Source organism: Amblyraja radiata, chromosome 1 (assembly GCF_010909765.2).
Source record: "Amblyraja radiata isolate CabotCenter1 chromosome 1, sAmbRad1.1.pri, whole genome shotgun sequence".
NCBI lineage: Eukaryota > Metazoa > Chordata > Chondrichthyes > Rajiformes > Rajidae > Amblyraja > Amblyraja radiata.
In genome coordinates, this window is record NC_045956.1 from 124,955,403 (window position 1) to 124,976,243 (window position 20,841).

The following is a 20,841-nucleotide window of genomic DNA, read 5'->3' on the forward strand; positions in this document are numbered from 1 at the left end:
GAAAGGTAAATAGTCAAATACCACGGGTCATCGAAAATCAATTCATAAGTAATCTTCATAAAATGTTTCAAACATAAGGCTCAATTGTATTAGTCAAAAACATATCAATTAATACACTTTAGTTGTAGAAATAAAAGTTAGATTTAGTAGGTTTTCCAAAATGTAATACACTTCATTGGTAAAAAACTTGCCCTCCATTCATTTTGCATTCTCATGATTCAGAGGTTTTCATTCCTTCTTTAACCTCTGAGACATAACTTGGCTAAATAACATGTTGGCCACAGATAAAAGATTTTGCAGGAGGAACAAGGGAGTTCTGATTTGACATTGATACTTGGAGCACATTGACTAGCTTTTATTAAAAGCAACCTTTACTCCCCATATTTCCAAATGACTGGAGATTTCTCACGGTGAAAGCTTTAATATTTTTTTTAATTTGTTGACGAGAAGAAAGACTAATATTTTTAAGGTTTCAGAAATCAAAAAGATTTGCTAAGATCCTGAAAATATTGCACATTATTAATTGCGGCAGTCACCAGCCTTCGTTTGGGACAAGAAAGCCATGTGCTGGTTCTGACAATTGTGTGCTTTTCATTACCTTGTACATATTATGGCAGAATAATGAGTAATTTTACGTGATTATGCTACAGAAATATATTTAGCTTACTTTTACAATATGAAGAACAGCGACTAAGCCTATTGTTTAATATAAAATCAGAAAATTGAAGTGTTAGCAACACGTTTTTTATTGGTAAACACTTGAAATGACTGTATGAAATGTATATAGACTGTAACATGCAATAAATCATTCTGCTGCCTTATTGATACCCAGGGGGCAATATAGACATCAAATGCCTGGAGTGCAGGTTGAAGGTGATAGATGCATTATCATTAGCTGTCAGTTCAAATTGTGTCAATCAAGATATAACAGCGCCGTAAAGGATATCCCCCTTTTGAGAAAGCCCTGAACATATCTGGATGACAAGCTGTCAGTAAACACAGCAAAATATATGTGCTGCTAGCACAGACAGCAAGTCTGCCTCGCAATTATGAAAGCAGCTCTTTGGCTTTCTTCTGATTTAATTATTTCCTCAGATGATCACAAGTTCTGATTATGTATTATTTTTAAAAATTGTCCATGGATCTGCAAAGTTTAATCATTTACAAGTAATTCTCATAAATTCATGTTTATGCTGACAGGCAGACATGTGGTTCCAGTTAGTCAGCAGGTTTAGGGTTTAAGATATCAGAATGTTAAGAACTGTAACTACTAGACTGGTTGATTGTTTTTCCCATCAAACTAGGTTCAAAAATGCATGTAAAAATAGATTATTTAAATGGAAACAATTAATATTTTGTGGTTCATTCCTGCTGAAAATAGTATTAAACCACTAAGGCCTAGAACAGCCCAGTTTCGATCTTTGCCTGTACTGGCTATTCCAACAATTTGTAGAGGTATTGGTTTATTGTTGACAGGTGTACCGAGATACAGTTTGATGTACTACCCAGGTAGTTGTACCATACATGAGTACAACTGAGAGAGCAAAAATGAAAATAAACAGAGTGCAGAACATAGTGTTGTAGGTATAGACACTGGGGTGTGAGCAGTCCATGATAATGTTGGCTGGTTTCCCGAGGCTGTGTGAAGTGTAGATGGGCCTGGTTTGGCTAATGGATGGCAATGCATCCATGACTCTCTGATGTTTCTTGCTTTCTTGAGCAGAGCAGTTGCCATGCATCTGGATAGGATGCTTTTTAAGGTGCATCTGTAGAACTTAATAAAACTAATTGGGGATATGTCCAATTTCAGTCTTCTGACTATGTGTTCTTGGCTGTAATCATCAATGTGGTTGGAGCAGGTTAAATTGTTGGTGATATTTACATGTAGGAACCAAGATCTCTATTTTCACTTCTACACCAATAATGCAGACTTGGGGGTGTACGTCACCTCACTTCCTGAAGTCGGTAACCAGCACAAAGAGCTTTTAGTCACTGTGTAAATAAAAGGACTAAGGAATAAAACTACTTCCTCAGAAAGATAAGCAAATTCAGCATGCCCAATGACTCTTACCAATTTCTACGGATGCACCATAGAAAGCATCCTAATCCAAATGCATCACAGCATGGTGTGGCAACCGCTCTGTTTGAGGTTGCAAGAAATTGTAGTGAGCTGTGAATGCAGCCCAATCCAGCATGTAAACCAGCTCCCACTCCCACTCCCATTGACCATCCATACTTCACACTGCCTTGGGAAAGCAGTCATCAAAATCAAGGAGCAATCACACCCTGATCAGTTCCGCTTCTCTCCTCGCTCATTGGGTGGAAAACACAAAAACATATAAACAAATATCATCAGATTTAAGAACAGCTTTTCCCACACTGTTATCAGATTCTTGAACAAACCTCTCAAATGCTGAAGATATTGGCCTGACCTTCCAATACATATTGTTGTAGTCCTTGTACTTGTTAATTGGCATTTATCTGTAACTATGACTAGTTTGCACTCTGCTTATTTTTTTCCTTTCGCACTTCCTTATGTACTCGTATATGACATGATTTGCCTGGATGGTGCACTAAACAAAGTTTTCTTACTGTATCTCAGTACGTATCAATAATAAACCAATACTAATGTTCTGTCCATTCAGCTTCCTGGGTATGTACTATTAACAAGGCAGGACAAATAGCTGCCTGGGGCTGGTCAGGATCTGTTATTAAAACATGAAGCAGAACCCTGTCTGAAAAATGTAGGTCAACTCATCATAGGATCTCTTCAAAAGGAATAAATGAACCATTATTTAAATGGGTATTATGTGTATGAATAGCATTGGAAAACCTTGTTTTAGTGTGGGGAACAAAAACGGATGTAAAAGCCACGTGTTATTTACTGCAATATCACATGCATCTGTCACATTGCTAAGTTTTTAATATATTTATTGCATTGAAAGATTTTAACAAATAAATATTGACTGTCTTAATGTTTATTGGTGAATTTGTATCCTCTTGGTAATTATAATTCTGCAATTTAACTTTGCTTTAAAATTGCTACTCCTGCCTTGCTGAGAGAGACCATGTTCACCTAGAGCAGATCGGGGCCAGAGTGCTAGATTGAGGTTTGAGGAGAATGGATTGCAGGGAGGAGAGAATAAAATTACGTTAGAAAAGGTAGAAAGTCGTTTCTGATCTGATGATTCTGATCAGAGTAGAATAATTGATGTCCAAGGGTGAAATTTACATTGGGATCGGTTTCTTACCATATGTCCGGGAACTGCAGAGCCACCCAAACTGTACCTTAAACTTTAACTCTATTTCTCTAATATTATTTTGCAGGATCTAGAATGAGTTTGTATATATGTATTTACTGTGCTATTGGATCTTTGTAAATAAAATGGGTTGGACATTTGAAATCATGACACTGAATTTGCAGTAAATAGAAGGATCAGTGAGCAATTTTAATATGTGGAGATGTGGAGCCGTTTAACTGCTTGCAACACGGGGGGAATTTTGATTCTAAAATCATGCGGTGTTGAAAATTGGTCCCCAAATAAGCAAATAATTTTAGGAGACACAAGAGACTGCAGATGCTGGAATCTTGAATAACAAAGCAAACTGCTAGAAGAACTCAAAGTGTCAGGCAGCATCCCGTGGAGGGAAATGGACAGATGACATTTTGGGTCAGGCCCCTTCTTCAGACTTATGGACCAGAGCGTAGAAAGCTGATAGAGGGAGGTGAGAGGAAGGGATGCGACAGTGATAGGTGAATAGAAAAGAGGATGGACTGATTGGCAAAAGGTCAAGTGAGGAAGTGAAAGGTGGGGTTAGTAACATAGGCTGGAGGTGACTAGTGGAGAAGACAAGTGGGGGTGGGAATTGTCAAAACTGGGATAATTTGTAGAGTTAAACCTTGGAATGATAGGCTTGGAATGGACTACTGGCAAAAACCCAAGAACCCTTGATCTTGGCTTACAAATGGGCAAAGAACCTAACAGTGCTGTAATTTCGCCCATTTTATATTTTGTAATTTTTTTTAATCAGCAAGGATAAGAGCAGATTTACTATCTGCCTTCCTGTTTAAAAGAAAGGTATATTGAATATGGATTGCTGTACCTGATGTGGAAAAGACAGTAGAGTTATCAGGTGCATGTTATTTCACCAGGAATAGCATGTAGCTTCATCAAGAATGCCAGAAACAGCACTGATGTCCCACTGTCCACACCGGTGAAAATACACCAATTGCACAAATTCTACAATATTACGTGTTTCTATTCTACCCACATTCCCATCAGCTCGCCCCAGAAATACAAAATTGTAACAGAGAAGACAGATCCGAATCAAAAATATTTACAGTGCCCTCCATAATGTTTGGGACAGACCCATTCATTTATTTATTTTCCTCTGTACTCCACAATTTGAAATTTGTAATAGAAAAAAATCAGATGTGGTTAAAGTGCACATTGTCAGATCTTGATAAAGGGTATTTTTATACATTTTGGTTTCACCATGTAGAAATTACAGCAGTGTTTATACATACTCCTCCCATTTCAGGGCACCATAATATTTGGGACACAGCAATGTCATGTAAATGAAAGCCATGTTTAGTACTGCTTGAATTTTGCGATTCATGGAATTTCCAGCCGCTCGGTGTCTTCTCTGGTGATGCTCTGCCAGGCCTGTATTGAAGACATCTTTAGCTTATATTTGATTTGGGGGCTAGTCCCCTTCAGTTTTCTCTTCAGCATATAAAAGGCATGCTCAATTAGGTTCAGATCGGGTGATTGACTTGACCTCTCAAGAATCTGAACAAGGACATGACAGATGAGATGAACAAGTACTTTGGATCCATCTTCACTAAGGAGGACACAAACAATCTTCCTGATATACCAGTTGCCAGGCGATCAGGGGTGACAGAGAAACTGAAGGAAATCTATATTAGGCTGGAAATGGTGTTGGGTAGACTGATGGGACTGAAGGCTGATAAATCCCCAAGGCCTGATGGTCTGCATCCCAGGGTACTTAAGAAAGTGGCTCTAGAAATCGTGGATGCATTGGTGATAATTTTCCAATGCTCTATAGATTCAGGATCAGTCCCTGTGGATCAGAGGGTAGCTAATGTTATCCCACTTTTTAAGAAAGGCGGGAGAGAGAAAACAGGGAATTATAGACCAGTTAGCTTGACATCGGTGGTGGGGAAGATGCTGGAGTCAATTATAAAAGATGAAATAGCGGCACATTTGGATAGCAGTAACAGGATCGGTCCGAGTCAGCATGGATTTACGAAGGGTAAATCATGCTTGACTAATCTTCTGGAATTTTTTGAGGATGTAACTAGGAAAATGGACAAGGGAGTGGATGTAGTGTACCTGAACTTTCAGAAAGCATTTGATAAGGTCTCACATAGGAGATTAGTGAGCAAAATTAGGGCACATGGTATTGGGGATAGAGTGCTGACATGAATAGAGAAGTGGTTGGCAGACAGGAAACAAAGAGTACGGATTAACGGGTCCCTTTCAGAATGGCAGGCAGTGACTAGTGGGGTACCGCAAGGCTCGGTGCTGGGACCGCAGCTATTTACAATATACATCAATGATTTAGATGAAGGGATTCAAAGTAACATTAGCAAATCTGCAGGTGACACAAAGCTGGATGGCAGTATGAACTGTGAGGAGAATGCAGGGTGACTTGGACACGTTGGTTGAACGGGCAGATGCATGGCAGATGCAGTTTAATGTGGATAAATGTGAGGTTATCCACTTTGGTAACAAAAACAGGAAGGCAGATTACTATCTAAATGGTATCAAGTTGGGAAAAGGGGAAGTACAACGTGATCTGGGGATCCTTGTTCATCAGTCAATGAAAGTAAGCATGCAGGTACAGCATCAGTGAAGAAAGCGAATGGCATGTTGGCCTTTATAACAAGAGGAGTTGGGTATAGCAGCAAAGATATCCTTCTGCAGTTGTACAGAGCCCTAGTGAGACCACACCTGGAATATTGTGTGCAGTTTTGTTTCCCTAATTTGAGGAAGGACATTCTTGCTATTGAGGGAGTGTAGCATAGGTTTACAAGGCTAATTCCCGGGATGGCGGGACTGTCATATGCTGAGAGAATGGAGCGGCTGGGCTTGTATACTCTGGATGAGAGGGGATCTTATTGAAAGATATAAGATTATTAAATGGTTTGGACATGTTGGAGGCAGGAAACATGTTCCCGATGTTGGGGGAGTCCAGAACCAGGGGCCGCAGTTTAAGAATAAGGGGTAAGCCATTTAGAACGGAGACGAGGAAACACTTTTTCTCACAGAGAGTTGTGAGTCTGTGGAATTCTCTGCCTCAGAGGGTGGTGGAGGCCGGTTGTCTGGATACAATGCTACTAAAAGTAAATTAAAGAGAATACCCCTAGAGCCTGCGAGAGCGGGGGCGGAAGATGGCTCACTGATTGATAACACGGTTACAGACCCAGGAACGGAAACGACTACGGACAAGGAGAGCATGGCACATGAGACATCCACAACAGCTGCGGGACACAAACTTCAGGTGTGCATTTGTGGTTGGGAGAAAATTACATCAGTGAAGGGCTTGAAGATCCACCAAGGGAGGAAAAAGTGCTTGAGAGAGCAGAGACATGGGCCTCGCATTGACCAGTACTTCTTATGAAGCAACCAGTCAAATCAGTCGAGTGAAGCACAGCGACAGGACTCAAACCAAAGTTCGCAGAGCATCAGCACCCATGTCACTGAAGAGGGTGATACAAGCACAGAAATGCCGGTGGAGGAGCCCACGCAACAACGACAAAGACCTCCATTGGAGGGAAAGATCAAAGGGCACAAACCTGGAGTGAAATGGCCCAAAGCTGTTGAAAAGAAAGAGTGGGAGACGGTCAACAGTGACCTTATACATATCTTGGAGCAACAAGCGGGCACAGCAGTGGAAAAGCTTGAAAGGATGGGCAACACAATCTACAGCTATGGAGAAGAACGGTTTGGGGTGAGTAAAGGGAGAGGTGGAAAGAAATTACCAACACCAATCAAGTCCAGGAGGCAGCAGGAGATCGAGAGGCTAATCAGAGAGAGGAGACAGTTGAAAAAGCAATGGAAAAAAGCAACTGAGGCAGAGAGAGAAGGTCTCATGCTACTCCAAGAGGACATCAAGAGCCGATTGGCAACCTTGCGAAAAGCAGAGAACTTGAGGAAACTCCGCAGGAAGAAAGAACACACAAGAACACGGTTCTACAAAGACCCTTTCAAGTTCATCAAAGACCTCTTCGCAAAGGAAAAAAGTGGAACTTTGAAAACATCAAAACGGGAATTGGAGGAACACCTGGAAAAGGCCCACCAAGACACGAAAAGGCATGAGCAGTTAGTCATCCCACATGACATCCCGCCTATTCAACCACCTGAATTCAACCTGGACACCAGCCCTCCAAGATGGAAAGAGGTAGAGAACACTGTCCGGCGAGCAAGAGCAGCATCAGCTCCGGGGCCAAATGGAGTACCATACAAGCTCTACAAGAACGCACCGGATGTGTTACGCTTTCTATGGAAGCTCATGAGGGTGGTGTGGAAGAAGCAAACAATACCTAAGGCGTGGCGAAGGGCCGGCGGCGTGCTAATACCTAAAGAAAAGGATGCGTCAGACATCAGCCAATTCCGGCCAATATGTCTCCTCAACGTCGAGGGAAAAATCTTTTTCAGCATTGTATCACAAAGGCTGTCCACCTATCTGGTAACAAACAAGTACATTGATACATCTGTACAGAAAGCAAGAATTCCAGGATTTTCGGGCTGCTTGGAGCATACAAGCATGATCTGGCACCAGATCCAAGCAGCTAAGAAGGAGAAGAGAGACCTACATGTGATCTTCCTCGATCTGGCCAATGCATTTGGTTCAGTTACCCATGAACTCCTTTGGGAATCTTTTGCCTTTTTCCATGTACCAGAGCTCATCACCACACTGGTCATGAGCTATTTCCAAGACCTGCAGCTGTGCTTCACAACAGCTGACTTCAGTACAACATGGCAGCGCTTGGAAGTAGGCATCATGGCAGGCTGCACAGACTCACCCTTGGCCTTTACAATGGCCATGGAAGTCATCATCAGGGCCTCAAAATGGGTGGTGAACGAACCAGGGCTGGGCTCCGTCTGCCACCCATCAGGGCATACATGGACGACATGACCACACTAACCACTACTGCAGCATGCACCAAGCGGCTACTTGGAAAGCTGCAGGAGAACATCAAGTGGGCCCGAATGAAGATCAAACCAAGTAAATCTCGAAGCATCTCCATAGTCAAGGGGGTGCTTAGAGACACAAGGTTCTGTATCGGTGACGACCCTATACCAACAGTGTCTGAACAGCCAGTTAAAAGCCTGGGCAGATGGTACAACGGAAGTCTCAAGGATAAAGAGCAGGTGGAACAACTAAGGCAAGAAATTGTCAATGGCCTGGAGAACATCAATCAGACCCTACTGCCTGGGAAACTGAAGCTCTGGTGCCTACAGTTTGGACTCCTTCCTCGGACAATGTGGCCACTGACCATTTATGAAGCCCCAATAACAACTGTGGAGAAGATGGAGCGAACCATAACTTCATACGCGAAGAAATGGCTCGGGGTCCCACGATGTCTAACTAACATCGGCCTATATGGCAAAGGGGTCCTGGAACTACCTCTCACTAGTCTAACAGAGGAATACAAATGTTCTAAAGTAAGACTTCAGATGACACTGAGGGACTCTAGAGACAAGACCATCAGTGCTGTTGCGCCGCCCCTAGTAACTGGCCGGAAGTGGACGCCATCTGATGCAGTACAGCAAGCTTCATCAGCCCTGAGACACAAAGACATCGTGGGGCAAGTCCAGCAGGGAAGAGGAGGCTTTGGCCTTACGACAAGTAAACCAACTTGGCGAAAGGCCACAACATCAGAGCGGAGGACATTGGTGGTCGAGGAGGTGCGGCGACAAGAGGAGGCCGCAAGAAATGCAAAGGCGGTCTCTCTTGCCAAACAGGGGCAATGGATGCAGTGGGAAGGTGTGGAGCGGAGGAAGATCAGCTGGAAAGAACTATGGGAAATGGAAGCAAGCAAGATCAGCTTCATCATCAGAGCGACTTATGACGTGCTTCCATCACCAAAGAACCTCCATCAGTGGTACGGCGAGGATCCAACCTGTGCCCTCTGCCCAACTCCAGCGACCCTCAAACACATCATGGTAGGCTGCAAGACCAGCCTCACGCAAGGGAGATACACGTGGCGGCATAATCAGGTACTAAAAAGCCTGGCATCAGCCCTTGAGAACAGGCGGTGTGCGACCAACTCCTTGCCTCCGAGAGCAAGCAACCCCCTCCCCCTAAGGGCAACAACCTTTGTCCGAGAAGGACAGAAAACATCTAAACATCCTTCCACCAGATCAGAAGAAGGAAACCTATGCAGGGCCCGCGACTGGAGGATGCTGGCGGACATCGGCCGACAACTAGTTTTTCCACCTGAAATTGCTTCCACCAACCTCAGGCCAGACTTGGTGTTCTGGTCCCCTTCACAGAAGACTGCTTACATTATAGAGCTCACAGTTCCATGGGAGAACTCTGTTGAGGAGGCCTATGAGCGTAAGAAGCTGCGTTACGCAGAGCTTGCAGCAAAGGCAACGCAGCGTGGCTGGAACACCAAAGTCTATCCAGTTGAAGTGGGATGCAGAGGATTTGTTGCGTCATCTACCATCAGACTGCTGAAGGAGCTTGGAATCCACGGTCAGGCTCTGCGGAAGACCATAAGATCACTCTCAGAGGCGGCTGAAAGAAGCAGCCGGTGGATTTGGCTCAAGCGGAAAGACCCATGCTGGGCCCCAAGTATTTCAGGGTGAATCTTTGGGACGGTTTGACACGGGACACGCGCTGAGGGCTGATCATCCTGCAGCGGGCCGCCCTTGTGGAGGGTGTATAGTGTTAAAAGGCCGAAACACCCAGTGATGCAAGGGTACACTACTGATGATGTGTCCTGTGCCCAACTGTCCTGAAGGTTACCCAGGCCAAGATATACGTATCCACTCCCCCCGCCCCCCCCCCACAGATGTTGAGCGTCTACCACTCTCAACAATCAACGAATGTCGTGAAATGCTCCCCACCTATTGGCACAAGGGACTTCTTAACATCTTGTCCTGTGTATTTGATTCCAAGAGAGAGCTAGATAGGGCTCTTAAAGATAGTGGAGTCAGGGGGTAAGGGGAGAAGGCAGGAACGGGGTACTGATTGTGGATGATCAGCCATGATCACATTGAATGGCGGTGCTGGCTCGAAGAGCTGAATGGCCCACTCCTGCACCTATTGTCTATTGTCTATAATTGACCATTTTTTAGCTTTGAAAAACTCCTTGGTTGCTTTAGCAGTATGTTTGGGATCATTGTCTTGCTGTAGAATGAACCGCCGGCCAATGAGTTTTGCGGCATTTGTTTGAACTTGAGCAGACAGGATATGTCTATACACTCTGGAATTCATTATGCCATTACCATCAGCAGTTGTATCATCAATGACGATAAGTGAGCCAGTACCTTCAGCAGCCATACATGCCCAAGCCATAAATGCAGGTGAAGACGGACAGACTCTCACAAGCTGCAACAAAACTTGGTCTTACACTCAATACAGCAAAGACACAGGTGATGAGGATCTACTCCAAAACCAGCAACCCTATCCTTATGCACAGCACTGCTCTAGAGGAGGTAGAAACATTCACATACCGAAGCAGTGTTGTGAACATCACCGGAGGGGCAGAGGCAGACATAAAAAGTAGAATCAATAAGGCTAGGGTGATGTTTAACATGCTCAGGAAGATCTGGTGCTCAAAACACATCTCAATCAACACCAAAATACGCATCTTTAACTCAAATGTGAAACAGGTGATGCTGTATGGACCAGAGACATGGAAAACAAAACACACTACAAACAGGCTGCAAACATTCATTAACACCTGCATTAGAAGAATACTTAACATCTGGTGGAAAGACAAAGTAAGCAATGTGGACCTGTGGAAAAGGACAAGCCAGGAGCCCATTGACTTACAAATTTGAAGGAGAAAATGGATATGGATTGGACACACCCTCAGGAAACCTGCATCAAACATCACCGGGCAAGCCCTGAAATGGAACCCCAAGGAAAAGAGGTCGCCCCAGGAACAGCTGGAGAAGAGGTGGCCAGACAGAAATGTCTGAGAGTGGGCTCAACTGGGGAGATCTCGAAAGAACTGCCAACAACCGAGTGAGGTGGAGGACATTTGTCAATGGCCTATGCTCCCTAGAGGAGCAAAGTGCATAAGAAGAAGAAGAAGAAGCTCACCAGTGCTTTCTTTCTTCTCAATGATGTCCTAAACAGTTGATTTTGGGAAGCCTAAGGTTTGGCTGATGTTTCTAACAATTTTATTCTTGTTTCTCAGTCTCATAATGGCTTTCATTGGCACAGCTTTGGTCCTCATGTTGATAAACAGCAATAAAAGTTTCCAAAGGTGGTCTTCTTCTTCTTATCGAGTCCACACACAAGATTAGAAGTTGTTCAGCCAGAGCTGAACACACTTCTCGGCATCTACACAATGGTGTCTGTCTTGCGCTTCTTGTGCTTCTTGTGCGTGGTGTTGGAAAGATTGGTTGAAACAGGGCCGCGACGTGAACGCTCTTTCCTTGACCCCTCCAAAGGTGGTGGAAAGACTGGAGGAAACACTAGGTGCTGAGAGCTCTCTTATACCTGCATTTAGGAGGCAATTAAACACACCTGAGCAATTCAAGATTCAAGATTCAAGAGTGTTTATTGTCATGTCCCAGATAGGACAATGAAATTCTTGCTTTGCTTCAGCACAACAGAATATAGTAGGCATAAATACAGAACAGATCAGTGTGTCCATATACAATTGAATATATATATGTGCACACACACACACACACACACACACACACACACACACACACACACACACACACACACACACACACACACACACACACACACACACACACACACACACACACATAAATAAACAAAATAAATGATTACAAACACCCGTGACGCCATGTGTCCCAAACATTATTGGGCCCTGAAATGGGGGGACTGTGTATAAACACAGATGTAAATTCTACATGATGAAACCAAATTGTATAAAAATACCCTTTAATAAAATCTGACAATGTGTGCTTTAATCACATGTAATTTTTTTTCTATTATAAATCTCAAATTGTGGAATACAGAGGTAAATAAATAAACGATGTGTCTTTGTCCCAAACATTATGGAGGGCATTGTATGTTCTATTAAGATAGAGAAATTTGCTTTGCTCCACAGAATAATGAAGACGGATCCTTATGAATTTAATTTTGAATATTTCAAGGAGAGGGGAATGAAGAGAATGCAGGGCTTTAAAATCACGAGGTGTGTTATGTTAATATTCTTTTGTAAGTCAGATAATTGGCAATGAATTGATCAAATAGTTCTACAAATGATTGATTTAGGGTAGAGACGTTAATAATATTTTGAATATGGTGAAGCATCCAATAAGATGTTCATCAGAGATTTATTTAAACAAAAGGTTATGAGATGGAAATGTTATTTAAAATTCAATATTGAATTCATAAATAAGGAAATAAAAAGGAATTCTCAGCAGAACTAATATTTTCGTCAGAAAACTAAATTATAGTTTGATTTTGGGACCTGTTTTGAATATTGTTTATTTATAAACTAATGAGGCTCCCATACCTGAACTGCTAATATCATACAGAAAAACAAGAAAATAATACATGGAGATATAATATGTGGAGAAAATAATAACGTTCAGTTTTTTACAGAAATTTCATTACATGAATGAGAAATGTATTTAATTTCAAAAATGCAAGATAGTGATCATTGCTCCTTGAACAGAAATACAAGTACTAAATCGTAGGATATTTAAGTAAGACTGCTGCATTATTCAATCTAATGTTGAGCACCCCATTGTTGTCTCTGTAACTGATGCCAAAGGGCAAGCAGAGTTTATCACCGTAATGTAATGCTAATGGCACAGACAGATATACAAATACTAAATCATAGGAGATTTATGTAAGACTGCTGCAGTATTCAATCTAATGTTGAGCACCCCATTATTATCTCTGAAAGTGATGCCAAAGGGCAAACAGAGTTTATTGCAGAAATGTAATACTATTGGAACACTATATAAAGATTTACTATTAAATGGATTAATGCAATACATTTATATTATTGGTAATTTATAGATTTCAACACCTCTGTTCCTCAGTCTTTAATTAATCAGAAAATATATGCATTTTACAGTAATGTCTGATCATTTTGATGTGCAGTAATAGCAGCAGAAACTTGATGCAATTTTCTAGCTATTCAAATGTAATAGAGGCTGCAACACAGGAACGATTCCAGATCGCCAATGCTGCATTAATGTTTTCATCAGTGATGTGACTCGCTGCTGGTATTTTCCATATGTTGCTCAGGCAAAGCAGTATATCTTTTTATATGCCCAATTTTCATATTACTCCTTTTCAATATTCTATAGATATTTATTGTTTAAAGTAACGAAAATTGGACTTATTTATTTTAAAAATAGCAAATTCCTAGAAATGGATTGTGCAGTGCAGTATTTTCAGTGCTTAGATAATTGAATTTTGATACTTTTAAGGTTAGGTTATGAAACTACAATTGAATATTCCCATAACAACGATATGGTTCTTAAATTTGCTGATGACACAAACATAGGATATAGAAAGGTAATGCTGTACAAGTAGGCAAAATATTGGCAGAAAAAATAAAGAGCCATATTACAGAGGAGGTAGTTGAGGATGGGACTATCTCATTGTTTAAGAAACAGACAGGTACATGGATAGGACAGGTTTGGAGGGATATGGACCAAGCGCAGGCAAGTGGGACTAGTGTAGCTGGGATGGGATATTGTTGGCCGGTGTAGGCAAGTTGGGCCGAAGGGCCTGTTTCTATAATATCACTCTATGACTCTATGTTACATGCCTCTACAATGACCCTGCTGTGTCCCAAAATTACATATAAACACTCCATTGGATTCCTGGTATCCACAGCAATATTGTGGTAGAACTTCCACCTAGCCTCTACATCCATCTCAGTTGTGTCCCAAGTCCCAGGCTTGGGGCGTATTGAAGAAATAAGCCAGCCTTTAGGCAGTATTTGCATCTGACGTGTGTAGAGAAGGATTTCGGTGGTGCTGTGAAGAGACAGCATATTCTACTAAAAGCTTTGGCCAAAACTGGTGCTTTTGCTGAAGATCACTGCTTCATGATGGGTTCAGAATGTGCTTGTAAAGCGGCCTTTTCATGGGGCGACTTGACGCAAGAGTTAACCAGAGTTTAACATCGTGGGAACCTCGTGCGATAACAGTACGGCATTCGTGGACCACCGTGGACCACCGTAGCGCTAACGGCAGGTAATCGTGTATCTTGGTCACTCGGGAGAAAATTCAAGAAAGTTTGAATTTCTCCAAGAGTGACTTGTACACTTGTGGTTGAGCATTGCAACATTGTATGAACATAGTGGCCAGTGCGATATCCGTAATAACTCTTGCGGGTACCGTGGGAACTCCTGCGAACGGTGAACCCGGAAGCTGGACAGAGGGGACAGAAGGTGAGTAAAAATTGTCTTCTGTGGGATTGAATTTAAAAAATAAATAAAAATAAAGATTTGCATCCGCATATGGACATCAACTTATGTTAATGAGATTCAAGAAAATAACTAATCTTTAAAAGGGACTTTAAAAGGGACTTTACTGAAAGGTTACGCATTTTTATGGTCCGTGAGAAATTTTTCACATGTACTTCTTTGAGAGATACAGCTCGGAGTCCTCGCCGACTAGCGATCGATGCCTTTCCGAAGCAGGGTCCGGAACGCTACCAATCAATGTTCTCCAGAGACCCGTGTAAGGAGTGAACTGCACATGCTGGTTTAAACCGAAGACAGACACAAAACGCTGGAGTAACTCAGCGAGTCAAGCAGCACCTCTGGAGAAAAATAGCTGATGTTTCGGGACGAGACACATCTTCAGACTCAATTCCGATTAGGATGTCTGAAGAAGGGTTCCGATTCGAATCGCCACCTATTCTTTTTCTCCAGAGATATCGAGACCCTTCTGATATGCTGCCTGTGGTCGATAAATGCGTAACCTTTGAGTAAAGTCCCTTTTAAAGTCCCTTTTAAAGATTATAGTCGAGGGAGAGGAGGGGGAGACAGATGGGGGTGTCTTCATTTACTGGCGGCGGGTGTCTGTCACTGAAACAGGCAGGTGAGATTTCACATCCACCTTGTGTGTGCCTCTCTCTCTCTCTCCCTCCCTCTTACACAGGCTGAGAGACTCTGCCTCTGTGAGTGTACGTCTCTTTCTCCCCCTCTCCCACACACAGTAAGACCGAGGTACTGTGCTCAGTCCATCTGTGTCTCCCACATACACAGTAAAACATGTCTCCAAATGAGCCAATTCAACCAAGGGAGGATATTTATAGTGTGTGAAAAAAAAAGTTACATCATTTGTGTCACGTGTAGTTCACGATGTTCATTCAAGATTTAACGCGAAAGCTCGGGAGACGGACAAGTCACTCGCACAAATAACAGAAATGCCGAGTACCGTGGGAACTCTTTATCTACCCCCGTTATATCGTGCGAGACTCGTGCTGGACCACGACCACTTCACTCTGGTGACATCTTGCGTCAACTCGCCCCGTGAAAAAGCCCCATAACAGTAAGACAAGTGAAATCTACCAGGGACCTGGGTCCAGCATCACAATTACTGGTTAAGTAGCCGCTAAAAGGCAGAATTAGGGACATGTTATAGAAGCCATAGAATGAGGTGATGGACACCTAAATTTCTCATCATGTTCCAAGACCAATCCATTCTATTTCAGGTGGCATCGTGGAGCAGAATCCCTGCTTTGTTATGTACTTCTCTTATAACCATATAACAATTACGGCACGGAAACAGGCCATCTCGGCCCTTCTAGTCCATGCCGAATACTTATTCTCACATGAGTAAAGAAGTTCCCCCTCATGTTACCCCTAAACTTCTGTTCCTTAATTCTCAAATCATGTCCTCTAGTTTGAATCTTCCCTACTCTCAATGGAAAAAAGCTTATCCACGTCAACTCTGTCTATCCCTCTCATCATTTTAAAGACCTCTATCAAGTCCCCCATTTAACCTTCTGAGCTCCAAAGAATAAAGACCTAACTTGCTCTGATTTATAAAGACCAGCACACAAAAGCTTTCTTTACCACCCTATCTACATGAGATTCCACCTTCAGGGAACTATGCACAGTTATTCCTAGATCCCTCTGTTCAACTGCATTCCTCAATTTGCTACCATTTACCATGTACGTCCTATTTTGATTTGTCCTGCCAAGATGTAGCACCTCACACTTATCAGCATTAAACTCCATCTGCCATCTTTCAGCCCACTCTTCCAAATGGCCTAAATCTCTCTGTAGACTTTGAAAATCTACTTCATTATCCACAACACTTCGCTCACTGTTTTCTTTTCAGCATTCATGGCTGCCATGCACATTCCACTAACCAGTGTTTTCTTTTACTTTGTGTGCAATAAGAACAAAATCAACCAGGGTGAAAATAAATCAAGCAGAAGTGTGAACGTAATAAGATTTCATAACGGTAATGGTCTTTTTCATCAATCAGTATATTGAATGCACATTTTCACAACGAGTCCCAAACTCTGTCAAGTGTAACGCAGCCAGGCAATGAGGAAACTATCTGTTGGCTAGTGGGAGAGAAATATCCAAGTTGGGTTCACATTCTTAATCTGTAAACAGCAACCTCTGTCGGGGCAGGTCAAATCAGGTCGAGTCGAGTTCAGTCCAGTTTATTGCCACGTGCACAATTATGGAGAGGTATAGGCACCATGAACATCTAGCTCGCAGCAGCATCACATCACATGGACTCGGACAACATAGAAAATATAATTGTGTTCAAAAGGGACCAAACACAACAGCGGAAATTGGAGGAACAGCACCTCATATTCCGTCTGGGGTCCTTGCGCCCTTATGGCATCAACATTGAATTCCCCCAATTTGGCTAGCCTGTGCTGTCCCCTCCCCTTCCTTCACCCTCTAGCTGTCTCCTCCCACCCTCCCTTCCGCCCGCCCTCGGGCTCCTCCTCCTCCCTTTTTCCTTCTTTCTTTCCCCACCCCCCATCAGTCTGAAGAAGGGTTTCGGCCCGAAACGTCGCCTATTTCCTTCGCTCCATAGATGCTGCTGCACCCGCTGAGTTCCTCCAGCAATTTTGTGTACCTTAGAAAATATAATTGCAATTTTACTTCGCAGTCACGTGAGTGACTACGTGAAGAACCCCGCCAGGACGCATGCGTGTCATATCGCTACACGCATTGCGAAACGTCAGACGCGGCGGAAGGACGTTCCCCCGCGGCGGCAGTTTAAAAGCCGCTAATTGCAGGTAAGCGTTTACTCTGCAGTCTTTTTTGTTTCCATTTCCAACTACAGGTAGGAAAATGGAGAAAACAAAGAAGACAAGGGCTGCGACAAAGCTGGTGAGGGAGGACCGCGGAGCAGCGGGCAGCCAGCAACTGCAGCCGACGGCACATCAGCTGTGCCCGATGTCGCCTCTGCACCGGCCAAATCCACGTGGCAGGGTGGCAAGGCTAGACACAAAATTAACAAGGTCGTGGACTCAGAGGAGTCCGACTTTGAACCACCGCGGGCGGCTAGCGACCGAGAGCGCTGGACCCGAATGGAGCGGTGTATGGAGCATTTGCTCCAACGTGACAGGCTCCGGGAGATGGAGTCGGGTCACTGTGGGCCCTATGATAAACCCACAGCAGTACCTTTTCAAGGGCTGCACAGTGCTTCTACCTCATCGGAGGGGAGCACTGCGGGTCAGTGCTGGGCTGACCTGGAAGAGGGGTCCGCAGAAGAAAAGACAAGTGTGCATGGGGTGCGGGAAAAAGAGAACTTACTGGACATGGTGGCCAATTTCATACAGCCGGAACAGACTGGACAAAACCTGGAGCCAAAGCTTGCTGCCAGTATAGACTACATGTCTCTAAACCAGTTACAAGAGCAGGCTGTACTGGACACCACAGGAAGACACCTGGCACCGGGCAATTGCATATCTCTGAACGTTCCAATAGTTAACAACTGTATATGGAAACACATTGGAACAGGAGTCAGGAGCATGGATGTAAAATTGCAAAAAGTACTGAAAGTACTGACCGCAGGGATAACAGCATTTGCCCGTACAATGGACGACAGGGACATGTCCCAGGATCAACAAGATGCACTGGCACTATTCTGCAACACCCAGCATGAAATAAATAACATCAGGAAAAGTGCCATACAACCCACACTGAACCCAAAATTCGCAGGACTGTGCAAACCTGGGACCACGAAACCACCCATACTCTTGTTCGGAGGCAACCTATCGAAGCAGGTAAAAGAGCTCAATGAGGAAGCCAAAACCTTGGGATTAATAAAAAGAACACCAACAAAAACCCACTACAGCCAAAGACAGCATCCCTAGGCACCCACCAGCAGAACTGGTGAAAGCTCGAAGGCACGGTATTTCAAACATGAGTCTTTTTTAGTCCATGGCCCAGGCCGGCCTTCTTGGAAGATGCGGGGAACCCCAACGCCAACCAAACCGACAAACCAGACACCAGCACAACAACAACAGCGGAAAAACTACAAAAAGAAGTAAACCTGCCACTGGTAACAATGGAGGTAGGTGGGTCTGGTTCCCTAAAAAATATGGAGAGCATGGAGGTTGGGGGGAGACTACACTGGTTTTTGAATGCATGAAGCATATTAACAACCGATACTTACATCTTAAGCAGTATCCAAGGATATACAATAGAGTTTATACAAAAGTACAGCCCTCCAGTTCAACATATACCGAACCGAGTGTTCGTGCTCTCTGATAAAGAAAAATCAGAGGCACAAGCTGAACTGGAGCGGCTCTACATAAAAGGTGTAATTGAGATAACTCAACACGAACCATTAGAATTTGTGTCCAATATTTTTACCAAAATCAAAAAAGATGGTGGTTGTCGCATCATCATCGATCAAACAAAATTGAATATATTTGTACAATATATTCTTTAAAATGGAAACCTTTGTTACTGCTAAACAATTAATTTCCAAAGGTTACTTCATGGCCAGCATCGATTTAAAAGATGCTTACTATACAGTGCCTATACGAGGTGACCACAGATGTTACTTAAAATTCAACTGGATGGGACAACACTGGCAGTATAAAGCACTGCCAAATGGGCTATCATCAGCCCCCAGGCTGTTCACAAAAATTTTAAAACCAGCCCTAGCATTTCTACGGAAACGTAAACACATGGTTATGGCATATTTAGATGACATACTCATTGTGGGCAAAACTTTGGAATTGGCCATACAAACTAACAGCCACAAAACAGCTATTTGAAAAACTGGGATTTATCATCCATCCAGTTAAATCTAAACTAACGCCGTCCACCACTATGAACTATTTGGGGTTCACCATTGACTCAGTTCACATGACGGTGACACTACCTAAGGGAAAGGCTAGAGATTTAATAGAGGCTTGCAATAACCTCATTGACATCAGAAAACCATCCATCAGATTGGTAGCAAAAGTAATTGGTAAAATAGTGGCTGCTTTCCCAGCCACACAATTTGGGCCTCTACATTACCAAAACCTACAGAGAGCAAAAATACAAGCGCTCAAAATTAATGCAGGTCACTTTGACAGACCTATGAGACTACCAATCCAAGCCAAAACGGAACTAATATGGTGGATAGACAACATCTGGCTTTGTTCAAACCCAATCATTGCCAGTAACCCTTCCATGGTACTACAAACTGATGCCAGTGCACTTGGGTGGGGAGCCACCAATACCATCACCAGCTGTGGAGGGAGATGGACTGCACAGGAGGCATCTTTCTTACTCACACTGGGCATAAACTACTTGGAAATGTTGGGTGCATTCCATGGCCTAAAGTCATATTGTACTGGGTCATATCACCAGCATGTTCGACTACAAATAGACAATACCACCGTGGTAGCATACATTAACCACATGGGTGGAAACAAATCGATATCATGTGACAATCTGGCTAATTCAATTTGGCAATGGTGCATCCAAAGAGATATTTGGATATCAGCCACTTACCTACCAGGGAGACTAAATTTAGTGGCAGACACCAGGTCATGCAAATTTAATGAAAACACCGAATGGATGTTGAACAAAATAGTATTTGCTGATATTACAGCAAAATATGGAACATCAGATATCGATCTATTCGCATCCAGACTAAACAACCAGATACCAAACTATGTTTCATGGGAACCAGACCCTGGGGCAGCAGCGACAGATGCATTTTCGCTGCATTGGGGGAAATTGTTTATTTACGCATTCCCTCCTTTCTGCTTCATCAGTCAGGTATTAAGGAAAATACAACAGGACTCTGCGTCTGGTATTTTGGTAGTACCCGATTGGCCTACACAACCATGGTTTCCAGTGGTACAAAACATGGTGTTAGAACCATGTATTACCATCCCACATAGACCAGACTTATTGCTACATCCCGTAACAGGGGATAGCCACCCATGCCATAAATATTTGAACCTATTAATTTGTAGAGTTTAAAAACACCACTTCTACAACTGGGACTAACGGACCGAACAGCGAACATGATCTCGGCGGCCCAAAGACAATCGACTAAAAAACAGTATCTGGTCTACATCAGGAAGTGGGAAATGTACTGTCATAAAAACAACATCACCAACAGAAACATGAACATCCCGTCTGTTCTGGAATATCTGGCAGGCCTCCACTATGATGAGGGGCTC